Raw genomic sequence first — 13,954 nt, forward strand, 5'->3', positions numbered from 1 at the left:
GCTTCAAAAGGAATTTTCCACATATTTTTTAAAAAGAATTGCAGGATTGATATCCCATTTAACACTGTTTCCAAATTCATATCCTTGGACCAGCACGCCTGCTATTTGCTTATAACTTGTAAGGGGATGGGGTGGGGGAGCTGGCAATAGAGAGGACTAAAAGATTCCGGACCAGTGGGGAGAGGAATAAATGAAAAAGTCTGATTCCTCTGAGGTATAATATGAGGAGCCAAAAAGCAAACATAACTGATCAATTTTAAGAGAGCCCTGTTAATTTAGCTTTGAAATCTAGGGCCAGGGGAGCAAACACATTTGTCAGCAACTGAGCATCTGGAATGTTCTAGATGAGACATGCTATGGAACTGCCCCTCTCGGCAAAGAATATGGACTCTGAGATAGACCTTTGTCCACACCCCAGTCCGTCCTCCTGCTTTGACTCTGGGAGTCCTCCTCTGCTGTGTTGTGATTTTCTGGCATCAGCTGCCATTGGCAGCTTCTGTCTTGGACTGTCTTGGGAGAAGTATGACTTTACCTCCTCCCTCCTCTGATCGCTTGGGCTCTTTCACAGGCTGCCCTTGGCCTGAATGCTTGTATCTGTGTTCAGGCAGCAAGGTGTCAGCTCAGCACCCTTACTCAGTTCTCAGCACAACACAGAGCTTCGTGTTTTGTCTCATTTGTTTACTCTTTCCTGTGTCCACCCTCACCCTCTTGCTGCCATTTTGAAATAAAATCCAGTGCTCACATATTTAATAAAAACAAACTGACAAGTACATTAAAATGCAAAAACCTAAGTCAAAAATAGAAACAAAAGTAAAACCTAAAAATTATTTGCTTTTGTTATGAGACTTTTTGTTGCCCCCACAACTCCTATATTCCCAAATGCTAAAGGATATCAGAGGCCAAATAGAGGGTGATCAGAGGTCCCAATTCTTGTCTGTCACCCAGAAGTGGTTTCCATTAGCTGTGGAACTTGTGATTATGCCTTAGGGTACTTCACGCCAGCACTGCCAACAGATCTAAAATATAGTTACATAATCACTTTATTTTCTAATAAGTACATTTTAAAAAGTAAAAATAAAAAATTAAATTTATGTAAAGCTCATACTTTGCTTAAATCAAAACATTCTCATTGTAAAAATACCACACAAAATTATTAACATGACATTTTGCATTATTTTATTTTCATACTGAGCCTCCTAAATGTCAATTAAGATGCTACATTTTGAATAAAGTGTGATTCAGTCCTACTTTAAGGGAGTGATGTCAGCACAATAATGGAACAGGACATCCACATCCTTGGTTTGTCAACAAACACATGTTTAATAACATAGAGATGGATATATATGAGAGACCCAGAATCCATTAAGGACCTGTATTGCCCCATATGATCCACTTCAAGATCAACCACATTGAAACAAGCAACTGTATTAGCCCCTCTCCCAGGCCAGCTAGCTTAGAGAGTATCTTCCTCAGTGTCTATTGCCTCCCGTGCAGCCACAGGGCAGGCTTCAGTCTGATTCACATGGAACACTGACTCGGCTACAGACAGCTGGGTAAGAGCAGAAGGACACACGCTTGGTGAGGCTGGCATGGATCTGAGGTGAGATGACTCGGTTTCTCCCTCACCCTCAGCAGGGAGGGGAAGAGCAGGGTGCACTCCTATACATCACAGTGAGCTGATCTTTGCCTTACTCCAATGAGAGAACAGGCAGGCATCTGTTAAAATTCCAAAATCTTTAAAGATTTATTTTTGTTTTTTATGTGTTTGAGTGTTTGCCTGTGTGTATGTATGTATGCATACCATATGCACACAGTGTCCAAGGAGGCCAGAAGGTATCAGTCCCTTAGAACTGGCATTCTAGACAATGGTTGTGAGCTTCCATGTGGATTCTGGGAACCAAACCAGGGTCCCCTGCAAGAGTAGCTAGTGCTCTTAACCACCGAGCCATCTCTACGACCCTTCTCCCTCATCTTTTTGTTTATTTTTTAACAGACTTCCTTTTTACACCTGGGTCCAGGCACAAAAGATAGAAGCACCTTCTGTCACTTGCATGATATAGCAAAATTGGGAGAAGGCACAGGACACAACAGTACTCCCCAAGGAGGGAGAGGAATAGAGTATGCTCTGACATTCTGGCCTATGATGCAGTAGCCAGATAGCAAAAAGTGCAGAAAGCAAGCAAGCAAGGAAGGAAGGAAGGCAGGTGGGAGGGTAGGTGGGAGGCAGGGAGGGAGGCAGGCAGGGAGTGAGAGAGGGAGGGAGGAGGGAGGAGGGAGGAGGGAGGCAGGGAAGGAGGCAGGAAGGGAGGGAGGGAGGGAGGGAGGGAGGGAGGAGGGAGGCAGGGAAGGAGGGAGGGAGGGAGGGAGGAAGGAGGAAGGAAGGGAGGGAGGGAGGAGGAAGGGAGGGAGGGAGGGAGGGAGGGAGGGAGGGAGGAAGGAAGGAAGGAAGGAAGGAAGGAAGGAAGGAAGGAAGGAAGGAAGGAAAATCTTTCTAATTAGGGACCTATAAACATTAGTCAGTGAAGACAATCCACAGAAAATTTGAGACTCCACCATCTTCAGCCAGGCTGGTAGGTGAAGGCCTTCCCCTATTGAAGACAACCCACAAGACCATCAAAGGAACTTGTTATTTAAATGAACAGATGTGGCTGAAAGTTTTCTCTGGTCCTGCCCAGAGAAAGTGCCCACGGGCCCTGCAGCCACTTATAAAATAAAACAATCACTCAGAAGCTTATATTAATTAAAACTGCTCAGCCATTAGCTCAGGCTAACTACTGACTAGCTCTTACACTTAAACTCAGCCCATTTCTGTTAATCTATATGTCACCACGTGTTCTGTGGCTTTATCTGTGTGCTGCTCCCTGGACAGTGGGCTGGCATCTCCTGACTCAGCCTTCCACTTCCCAGAATTCTCATTGTCTGTTTATCCCGCAATACTTCCTGCCTAGCTACTGGCCAATCAGTGTTTTATTTACCAACCTATCAGAGCAGCACATTCACAGCATACAGAACATCCTGCAGCAAACGGATGTCCATAAAAGACACAGGAACCAGAAGAATCACAGCCAAAATTCACTTAAGACAGTTGAAAAAATGTCTAATGACCAATACTAAAGAAATGGAGATCTGTAAATTGACAGATAAGAAATTGAAAATAACTGTCTTTAAAAAGCTCTGTGAGTTACAAGAAAGCACAGACTCTAAATAAAACAAAAAACGCAGAGGTTGAGAATATCAAAAGTGAAGAACTTTAAAAAAAGAATGCTGTAGTTAAGGAGCACAGTGAATGAACTGGAAAAGCTTACCAGAGTCCTTAAAGCTCTCCACAAAGCGTCTCTGAGTGCTGGGATTATGGGTTTGTGCCATCAGGCCCAGCTCAGATAGCTCTACTTTTAAGAATACTCTGTAGTTACATGATAACTTTGAAATTTCTTTTAATGTGTTTAGAGGGAGAAACCAAGCAAATAAAGTAAAATATTAATAGCATTTGACCATCCAGTGGGAGAAAGGGTGTGGCTTGCTTAATACTTGGTACTTCACTGTATTTTCCAGAGAGTTCCAGAGGGACAAAAGAGAAGGGGGCAGAGGTAGCACGACGGATCCATTCTGTAATATTTTTGATTACACAGTAGTTGAAGGCACAGGAATATAAACCTGGAAAGTCAAGGAGACCCTGGAAGATGCATGGCTTGTCACAGAAGTGAACCTCTGCTACCTCCTCTATCACAGTGTGCCTAAAGTAAACAGAGCTCACTGTACTTTGTAAAGAAAAGCCAAAATTCTGGTTTGTTTAATTTTTCTTCATGTCTTTTTCCATTCAAAGCCATGTACTCAAAAGAATCTTCAATTTAAGTTGCCAATACGGTACCACTTTTATATTCCAAAGGCTCGGGGGAATAATATTTCATATGCCTGTTAAACATGTTAAAAGTTCTTTTCCACTGAATTATATTACACAAGGTCAGGGCTCCAGCTCAATGGCTGATGCATAAGAATGGGGAGGAGGAGGTGGGTGGAACAATCCAGAGTGACCTAGTAAAGCAAGCCTGCTACATTTTTATTGAGTTGTGTAATTTTACTTACAAGATATATTTGCTATAAACCTTACATAGGTTTTCATGACCAAGTAAGTAGGTAGAACTGTGAGCAGTGAGAGCTGGCCCACCTTTGGTATCAGAAGCATGTTGCTGTGTTTCAGCTCATCAGCTGGGGCCTTTTGCTGCCTTTGACATCATCCCTCAGTGTAGCTGAAAGTTTTCCTGTGCCCACCCAGCTCCCGTGTCAGCTCTTCTGAAAGAAAAGTGTGCCTCAGAGTCCTCTGCAGTCTTGAGAAGGCTGGTGCCCCCCAGTGTCCCCACTTCCCACACTACCCCCTTTGAAAGTGCTTGTTCCACTGTGAGTGCTGCCTGGTTCTTGGTGTAGCATGCTGTACTCTAGCAACTGTGCATTTTTAGAGCATCAGTGTCCAAGGACATCGGGGCCCTTAGAAAAACAGGGGTGAAGGACTTGAAACGCAATAGGACATGAACTCTAGGTAGAGGGTGTGAGCAGAGCTGCAGACAGCCCTTCCCTGAGAAGAGCAGCAGAGGCAGAGGCAGGAGAGATCCACACAGGTCAGCTATTGCTGTGAGCTGACTCTTGGTGCCACCTCCCCACTGGACCAACAAACAATTTATGTTTGCATGTGACATAGATAAAATGCATACTATAATATATGTGAAACATATTTATCAAAGTTTAGACTTTATAGGGCTACTATTCTAAAGATGGACCAGGTGGATCAACTACTATGGTATCTTCACATACCTACTAGCCTGTGCTCAATCTCATTCAGTAATCCCATGCTGACTGTCAGATCCACCTGTAGTGTGTACACTGCCTTCCTCTAAGCAATTTTTGTTATTTTCAAAAGTTGCACTTTCAAGGGACAGAACCCAGGTATGATAGTCAATGTTAGCTGTCAACTTGGCAGAATCACAAATCGCATGGGAGATGGGCCTCTGGGCTTGTCTGTGGAGGATTATCTTGATTGTATTAGCTGAGGTGGTTAAACCTGCCCACTGCGGGTGGCCTTATTCCCTGGCTAGGAGCCTGGACTGTATAAGCAGAGAAAGGCATCTGGGCCAATGCGTATGTTTATCTACCCCAATCTGCTTCCTGGCGGTGGATGTGATGTTTGAGCAGCTGCTTCAAGCTCCTGCTCTCCACTTCTCTGTCACAGTGGACTATATTCTGGGAATGCAAGCCAGAATCAACTCTTTCTTCCTCCAGCTGCTTTTGTCATTAAAGTATTTTCTCACAATGGCAGTGAACAAGACAGAAGAGACTCAGTGCAAACCAGTGTGAAGCCCATGCTGCCTGCAGTGACGTTGCACCAAGCAGTGAAGTTCTTTGTTTCTGACCCACAGTTTTCTGCTGCTGGCAGCAGTGAGACAATAACAGGCTGCCTTGGCAGGTTGTCAACAACATGAAAGGTCAGACGTTCACGGACCATGACAAAGTATGTCTCCACCTTCATGGCTGGCATGGCTTCAAGGCACTGGTTATGGGTTGTGTACATAGCCTTCAGACAGCATACAACTTCTCTGTGTGCTTGAGTGTAGTCAGAAGTTTTCCTGTGTCCTTCCTGGTCCCACAGCCACTCAGAGGCTTAATATTATTTCTAACTGCTTAGCCATTAGCTCAGGCTTATTACTGACTAGCTTTTACATTTAAATTAAACCATAATTCTTATTTATGTTCAGTCATGTGGTTTGGTACCTTTTCTCAGTTCTGTCTTGTCATCTTGCTTCCTCTGTGTCTGGCTGGCAACTCCACACTGTCCTTCCTCTTCCCAGCATTTCCTTAGTCTGCTCACCCCACCTATACTTCCTGCCTGGCTACTGGCCAGTTAGTGTTTTATTAACCAGTGTACAAGAACATTATACTACAGGATTTTTCCTATTTTGTTTAATTAAAAAGGAAGGTTTTAACCTTAATATAGTAAAGCAAAAACAGTTATTATGTAAGAATTACAGTAACAATAGCCAATCCATTTGCATCTGACAAAATTGGTAAAAATAATTATCTATCTTATATTTGTGAGTTTAAAGTTTTGTATCCAGTTTATCCTTTATTATAACTAAAGAAAACTATAACTATCTAGTCTTCAACTCCATCAAAGACCCCAGAAGGATATAATATTACCTAAGTAAACAGGAAGTATTTTGTAAGCAACTTCCAAAATTCTGGAAATGACAGAGACAGCTGGCTGCCTGGACAGTCACCCAAAGTTCCTCTGCAATGTTGGGGCATCCATCTTCAGCCTACAGGCCTAGAATTTCTCAGTTGCTTCTCCCTGTGTCATGTAGAGAATGTCTAGCAGTCTCTTCTGCGAAGCAGGGACTTGAAGGACCATCTCACTTTGTTTTGGCAAAATTTAGTCCTGTATATCCAGTCTATACAACATTTTGTCAATCAATCCAGGCAAGAGCAGCCTCTTGCCTGAATGGCTAGTTCTGCTAAGAAGAAGATAAACTCCACATGGAGTGTCTTCAATGCCCATCTTTCTCTTTGAAGTAAATCAGTGCTGCCAGAAGCACATGTGTCTCATATTCCAGGAAAGTCTAAGTTTTTAAAACATTTTAAATTCCATATTCTGTAGGCCTTTGAAGTGTTTGAAGATTACCTACCTAACTGAAACATATCTATGTATACCTAGAAAACAGTAACAGACATTACTGTGTGATTATCATAGATGACTAATTATTAATCTGTATCTCTTAATTATATATTACAATTTCAAATGAACTGCATAAATGTAATACCTTAAACAAGAATAAAAATATACATACATTATAACAAAATTAACTTTAAATTTGTATCAATAAACTAAAATTCATAGCAACATAAAACATTTTAAACAAGTTGTTACTCTTTAAAAGTAGATTCAATAATCCACCCTTTTATCCTATCATATATATATATATATATTGCTTCCTCTGTGTCTGGCTGGCAACTCCTCACACTGTCCTTCTTCTTCCCAGAATTATATATATATATATATATATATATATATATATATATATATATATATATATATATACTATTCCCCCTTTCTTCTTTAGAAAGAGATTGTATTTATAATCAACTTCCTTTAAATAAAAATAAACATTTATAAACAATATTTTGGGAATTTGGGCATAGCTTCTCATACTTCTTCCTCTTGATTGGGGGTGCTGGTAATCTTATGGGGATCCTGAAAAAATTAAGAATTATAGTTAAATCTTTACTGTAGTCTGTGAGGATGGATCATCTCAGCTAGTTGCTTTGAAGCTGTTCTGGATGTTGGATCATCTGGAGACCTTTCAGGGGGTCTTGGTTGATCAAACCATATTAACCTGAAAGCAATCCACAGGTTCTCATCATCTGTGGAAACATAAGCAGAACCTCTTTTTCAAAGCAATGTATCCTTAGACATAAATTTTGAAGTCAAGATACCTTTAAAATACATATATTGGTTTGACCTAAGAGCCTTTATAATCAAATGTCTTTCTGCAGTTAAAAATTCCAAAGACAATATAATCCAAATTCTGTGTGTGATTTTCATCTTTATGTGGCTTATTTTTTATATTACTTTTACTGTCTCTTTAAAGACTTTATTTTTTAAACTATTTATTTCTTTATATAGCTGCATATATTCCTTTTCCTCTCTCTTCCAAGCCTACGTACATTTTACACACACTGTAAACCATTTAGAGTCTGCAAGCATCTGCTGAAAGAAAGAAGGAATGCTGAGGGTGCAGTTCAGTGACACAGTGCTTGCCTTGCATACGTGAGGTTCTGGGTTCCACCCAAGCACACGTTAGAAAGGAAAAACACGAGAAGAGGCACGAGGCAGTCTAGCTGTCATCAGCAACCATGTTTGAAGTCACTGCCCATCCAAGTGCAAAGCCTTTGCTCTCCATTCCTGGTTACTCCATATTTTATGGAACCAGCCAAAAATAGTCTGATGCAAGTCCCTCACATTTGAGGTCCTGCCATTGGAACCAAATACATGTTGCCAGGGTCTGGAGTATCGGAGTCCCTGGCCAGACTCCTTTCCTTTCCTCAGGCTTAGGTTGCTGCAGTCATCATCTTTTTGATCACTTTCCCTTCAGCTTTTCTTTCTCCTCTGATCCTTGAGTGACATTTCTTTAAAAGTGTTAATTCATTCAACTACATTATACGCACATGAGAAAATAAGCACATTTTTGCTCAAATCTCTTGAGTTGATCATCTGCAGTTTAATATTAGAATAGAAAAATTTTTAGTTAAGTAAATTTAAACTATAAAAGGAATGCACATTGCAGATATATATATATATATATATATATATATATATATATATATGAATATGGCACTAACTGGAAAGCTTCATTTCTTTCTACCCTCCCACCATCCTTTGTTCCCTTTTTCCAGATATATCTATTATTTTTTGTGTAGTCTTCCAGCTTTTTAAAATCACATCACAAACAATTGTTCTTCTCTTTCTTAAACATTTTGGCATAAGGGAGAGGAGCGTGTACATACTTTGCCAAAATTGTTTCTGTCCTTTTTACAGCATTTCTTGGTTATCTTTCTAAGTTAACACCATCAGGCTCAGCCTTTCTGTTGTATGTGTCTTATTACATTTGGGATCCAGACCATAGCAAAATAGGAAAGTGAGCACCCATGCACGTTGTGAATGTCCCTTACCCACCTGCATGAGTCAAACTTCTGGGTCAAGGGATTTTGTATTTGGGTAGCATCGCCAGGGGGTGGCTTTGACTCTCCCTTTCCTGGGGTGAAGGACTGGAAGACTCTTGCATGAAATGACATCACATCCCAAGAGGCCAAAACAGAGGGTTGGTCAGATTGGGTGCAGACAAAGGCCACTAGAAGATTGCAGATTTTCATATAAGAACCCTTAGAACATGAAAGAAATTAGGATTTCTTCAAAGGACAAGAAAAGTTCAAAGAGCCGAGGAGAGGAAGAGGGGGGGGCAGAGAGGTCTGGCTTTCAGATAATTGATGCACAGGGATTGGAGTCTGGAGACAAAAGCAAAGAGGAAAACAGCATTAGACTGTTGTGCTTAAATTTCCCAAGAAAGGGAAATACATCTCTTGTGAGTCATGCACATCCAATCAATCATTACAAATACAAGATGAATTTAATTTCTCCAAATGGAGAACAATGGGCTCCATGTGTGCCAGAGGCAGGGATCACCTCCACTGGAAGAATGTGAGGACTGTACAGACCAGGAGAGGGCTATTTGAGCTCATGGGTGCTCTGCCAGAGATTGGGTATGTAACCTCAGCTGAAGCCTTTTCTTCACGGGCAGGATGAGGCTGTGATAAATGACCCCTAAGCCTCCACTCTACTATTTTTCCTTAAACCGACATGTAATGTTTACTTACTACCAAGAATTCTACTGTAGTCTTTACTGTGAGTTATCTCCTGTACCCTCACCAAGATTCTGTGAGGGCAAGAAATGTTATTGTATGAGATTCCCACTTAACAATAATGGAAACCCATTTGAGATTAAGTTTTGCTTTTTTTTTTCAGTGATTAATAGAAGATTTATTTGTGCAAGAATAGAGTCATCCTTGCCAAACTTAATAGGAGAGGTTAAATGTTTGGTCCAATTATCCTTCCTGGGTAAGTCTGTCCTTTTTGTCCCTGTCTGTTTTGAAAACATAATGCCAGAGGATGAGGGGCCCAAATACCACCACAGCTCCTAAAAGTGAGTTCTTGGGAGTGGCTCTGAAATTGGGATAAATATTTGCTGATCTCGCATAGGTCCAAAGAATCAAGGCAGGATCTTCAGTGTGCGCTAAGCGTTTGGGATCATTGTACTGAAGCAGATACTCTGGTTTAAGCTGGGCCCTTATGCTCAAGCTCTCAACCTGCTCCTTTCTGGCTTCCAGAGACTCGTCGTACTCAGCTGGGTCAAGGGTACTGGGGAGAGTGGTCAGGGGCGCAGGCGTATACTTGGAACCCAGCATCTTGGCTCTTGTTTTGCTCTTTAATCTGCTCTTCTTCTTATTCTTTCCCTTTGAAGTCATTTGGCCTTAAACATGGTGAGTCACAGACGCCCCCATTTGCAATGATGTTCATTATAGGACGATGTAGCTTGAGTAAACTCTCTGAGGGGAAGAGGGCAGACTTCTCCTCCATTTGCAGTATACTAATCAATACCTACACTGGTTGGATACTGTTCAGAGTGCTGGGAACAGCACCATCTACAGGACCAATGGGCAGAATAGACAAATTAACAGAAAGACTAAGTAGCAAGTGCCTGGTTAGGCATTAATCCAAAGGATCATAGTCATGTTTTGGGGGCTCCAGGAGGACATTATAGAATAGAAGGATTCCAAAGGTGAAAAGACATGAGCTCTGCTAGCTGAAAGGGGAAGCATGCCTTGAGAAGGATATTGAAGGGGAAAGGAAGGGCTAAAGCTACACTTTTGGCCAAAAGCCATTGATTTAGTTTCTCTGGAGGATAGTGTAGGAGCGGCCACAGAAGCCAGGTCCAAGTTGCAAAATCTGCAGGACCTTTCATGGCCTCCCTAATGAGTTTGGATCTTTTCCTGAGAGCAACGCTTGCTTAACATAGTAACTGTATTATATGTTTATAACATAAAATCTCAGTTATAGTCTTCATTCCCAACAAGAGCCTCCTTCATATGGGAGTTAGTTTTGAACAGCCTGCATTTACCTAGCAGCTGAGAACCCAGTTCATTCCACAGCTACCTTAGCCAGGTGAAGAGTCACGCTTGTGTAGACATTGACCTGTACCTCTTCAGACTGCTTTACCAATCTGTGATAAGAATACCAAGGAGGTCAGGGCATAGAGCAGCAAAGGCCCCTGAGAAGGAGCACTTCCCTCGCCATTCAGCTGGTTCCTGGGCTCAGAGTGAGCAGGATTGTGGAAGTAAGAAGTAAGCCCAGGAAGCACAAAGAATCAGCCAATGCACAGCTGTGGGAAAGCATTCACTAGAATCCTCGTTCTCTGCGGGGACCCAAGCCAGGAGGAACAGACCCTCCTTCCTCTCCCACATACTGCCCTAAAGGTTAGACCCTACACACCAAACCTAGGCACCTACTCCTATGCAGTGTTATCCCAGGACGTGCAGGGTTTGGGAAGAAGAAAGCTAAAGCTGTGCTAATCATAGAGGCAGGAGCCACACTTCTATAAGACAATCTCTAGACAGTTCCAAAATCTGGGTGTGCTCATTCCTAACAAAGGTTCTGCTGAGTAGAGAGCCAGTTGCTTATCCTAGATGGCTTCTATGGAAGCATGTCAGACAATGCAAGCATTTTCCTTGCATGCTAATTTTATCATTTTAAAAACTACACTTTTTATACCAGAAATGTATAGCATCTGCTCATGTTATCTCACTCTATCTTAATTCGATTTCCTCCGCTGGGAGACTGATAGAGATTTACACCGATTTCACAAAAATGCTAGATTTTGTCTCAGGTGCCATGGTACCCACAGGAGTATAAATAGTACAAACAGACTTATCATGGGAAACTTTCTTTATGAAAATATTAAATTAAATGATGACCCTGCCCAGCCCTATATATGAGAAGAAGCATTCTCTCCTTTCCCACTTGTTAAATAAACAGGAATTGGAAGGTATTAGAGTGTAGTAAACCAGGACAGGTATGGTACTGATGGTAGATACAAAAGACCCCAAGGAAAAAGAATACAGGGTGGGCTAATTTTCCTTTTGTGATCAAATACGTGACAGAGAAACTCATGGGAGGGGGATTTACTTTGGTGCAGGGTGAAGGTCTGCAGCCCACCACATCAGGGAAACATGGTAGCAGGAGCCCAAACAGGTGTCTACACTCTGGAAGTAAGAGTAGGCAAAAAGTAGTGTTACATTATCAACCCTCAAGACCCACCATTGTTGACCTATTTCCTCTAGCAAGGCTCCACCTTCTAGAGAGTCTACAACTGTCCCAGTTACCAGCTGAGGACCAAGTGTCCAAACACATGCAGCTAAAGGGAAAATTTTGCATTCAGACCACAGTGCATGTGTAGGGAAGGGTTTAATTTAACTGAGTCAAAAAGAAAAAAAAAACGCGTCTCTATATTCCACACAGAGATAAAACATAAATGCACATATGTATATATAAGCATACTTGATTCAGCATGAGGGAGGGATCAAAGAACTAGAGGTGGATTGCAGGGATGAAGAGACTGACCGGCAGGTGCAAGAGATCACAATACCCAGGGCTGACAAAGCAAAAAGAAGATATGTTGTGAACAGTCCAGAAAGGCAAGCTATCCATGCTGTTATTCCCAAGGAGAGAGAGCATGCCACAGAGTGGTGAGAATTCACTGTGATGGGGTTGCTGGGCCATATAAGGATGAGTAAGGCAACTTAGCTTATTATAAAGATAGAAACTTGGATAAGGTGTGGAGGACAGGATGGAAGTCCTCACCAGATGCAGCTTCTGAGTTGGGAAAATAAAACAAGCTTAGACCACAAAACTAATATCACACATTATATTAGACTTATTCCAAATGGTCCTTTATGGTTCTATACATATGTTCTCTATCCAAACGTCCTCTACCACAATAAACTGCACGTATCCAAACTGTACAAACCTAGAATCTTCTGGTATCTACAACAGGTAGAATACAGAAGGGAACAGGACAGCATACAGGTTCCAAACACTCACATTATTGAGAAAAGCCAATTTATATTATTTTTAAATGTTTATTTTTATTTATGTGTGTGTGTTCTGTGTGAGTGTATATCATCCTATGTGCAGTGCCTGCAGAAACCAGAAGAAAGCATTAGATCCTCCTGGAACTAGGGTTACAAGCAATGATGAACTGCCTAACATGGGTTCCAGGAACACAACCCAGTTGGTCCTCTGGGGAGCAGCAAGGCCTCTTAACTGCTGAACCATCTCCCAGCTGCACCCGTTTATGTTCTGTTTTCCCTTTTATTGATAATAGTTTTTTTCTCACATAATATTATATTCTGATTACATTTTCCTCTCCCTCTACTCCTTCCAGATCCTCCTCACCTTCCCTCCCCTCTGAGTCTGCCCCCTTTCTGTGTCTCATTAGAAAACAAACAGGCTTTTAAGAGATAATAATAAAATATAAACTAACACATCAAAATTGGACACAAAAAAGGGAGAAAAAGAGCCCAAGAGAAGGCACAAAACAGGGTGTATTAGTTTCCCAGCACTCACATAAAATCCAACAGGAAACATGTGGCTTGAGCAGAAAACAATAGTTCTCTTCCAATGCTGGAGGCCAGAAGGCAGAGGCAGACATTGGCCAAGTTACTTTCTTTTGGAATCTCTCATGGAGATTCTGCCCTATGCTCTCTTAGCTGCTGATAAGGACCACTGGCCCATAGGGCTCCCCAATTTGTAGACACACCATCACTCCTACTTAACCCTCTGTCTTCACAAGCACTTTCCTGGTGTCTTTGGGTATACTACCACTCACATTCCTTCCCCATCTTCATAAAACGCTTCTGGTGACTCTGTGTTTCCTCCTGGAGGTAGTACTGTTGAGTTCTGGCCAATGCTCCTTCTGTATAACCTCATCTTAACTAACGCCATTTAAATGAGCTTAGTTCTGAATAAGATCACATTCTGAGGTTCTGGGAACCAGGACTTAGGTAAACCTCTTGGAATACAATACAACCCAGAGCCTGGGGTTGGTGGTGATCATAGGACCCAAAGCAAAGCTGTGCTGCAGATGACAAGTGAGAAAACCCATGTCTATGTTGTCTCAATGAGAATCTGAAGCTCTTTAGGTCTTCAAAGACCCACTGAGAGATCAATTTGCCTACCACTGTGTATTCTTGGAAAGTCCTTAGCTTGTGATGACTGTGGTCCTGGGTGTTTCTTGTTTTGTGGATGCATCAACAGGAGAAAATAACAAAACAACAAAATATATGGAGGAAAAGGGAA

At 41.8% G+C, this 13,954-nt stretch overlaps 1 pseudogene; it reads right to left on the reverse strand.

Moving 5' to 3' along the window:
* Nucleotides 1–9,645: 9,645 nt before the first annotated feature.
* On the reverse strand, nt 9,646–10,005 carry LOC102923545 (NADH dehydrogenase [ubiquinone] 1 beta subcomplex subunit 4 pseudogene; annotated as a pseudogene).
* Between the last annotated feature and the right edge of the window lie 3,949 nt (nt 10,006–13,954).

This window comes from Peromyscus maniculatus, chromosome 3 (genome assembly GCF_049852395.1).
Source record: "Peromyscus maniculatus bairdii isolate BWxNUB_F1_BW_parent chromosome 3, HU_Pman_BW_mat_3.1, whole genome shotgun sequence".
Lineage (NCBI taxonomy): Eukaryota > Metazoa > Chordata > Mammalia > Rodentia > Cricetidae > Peromyscus > Peromyscus maniculatus.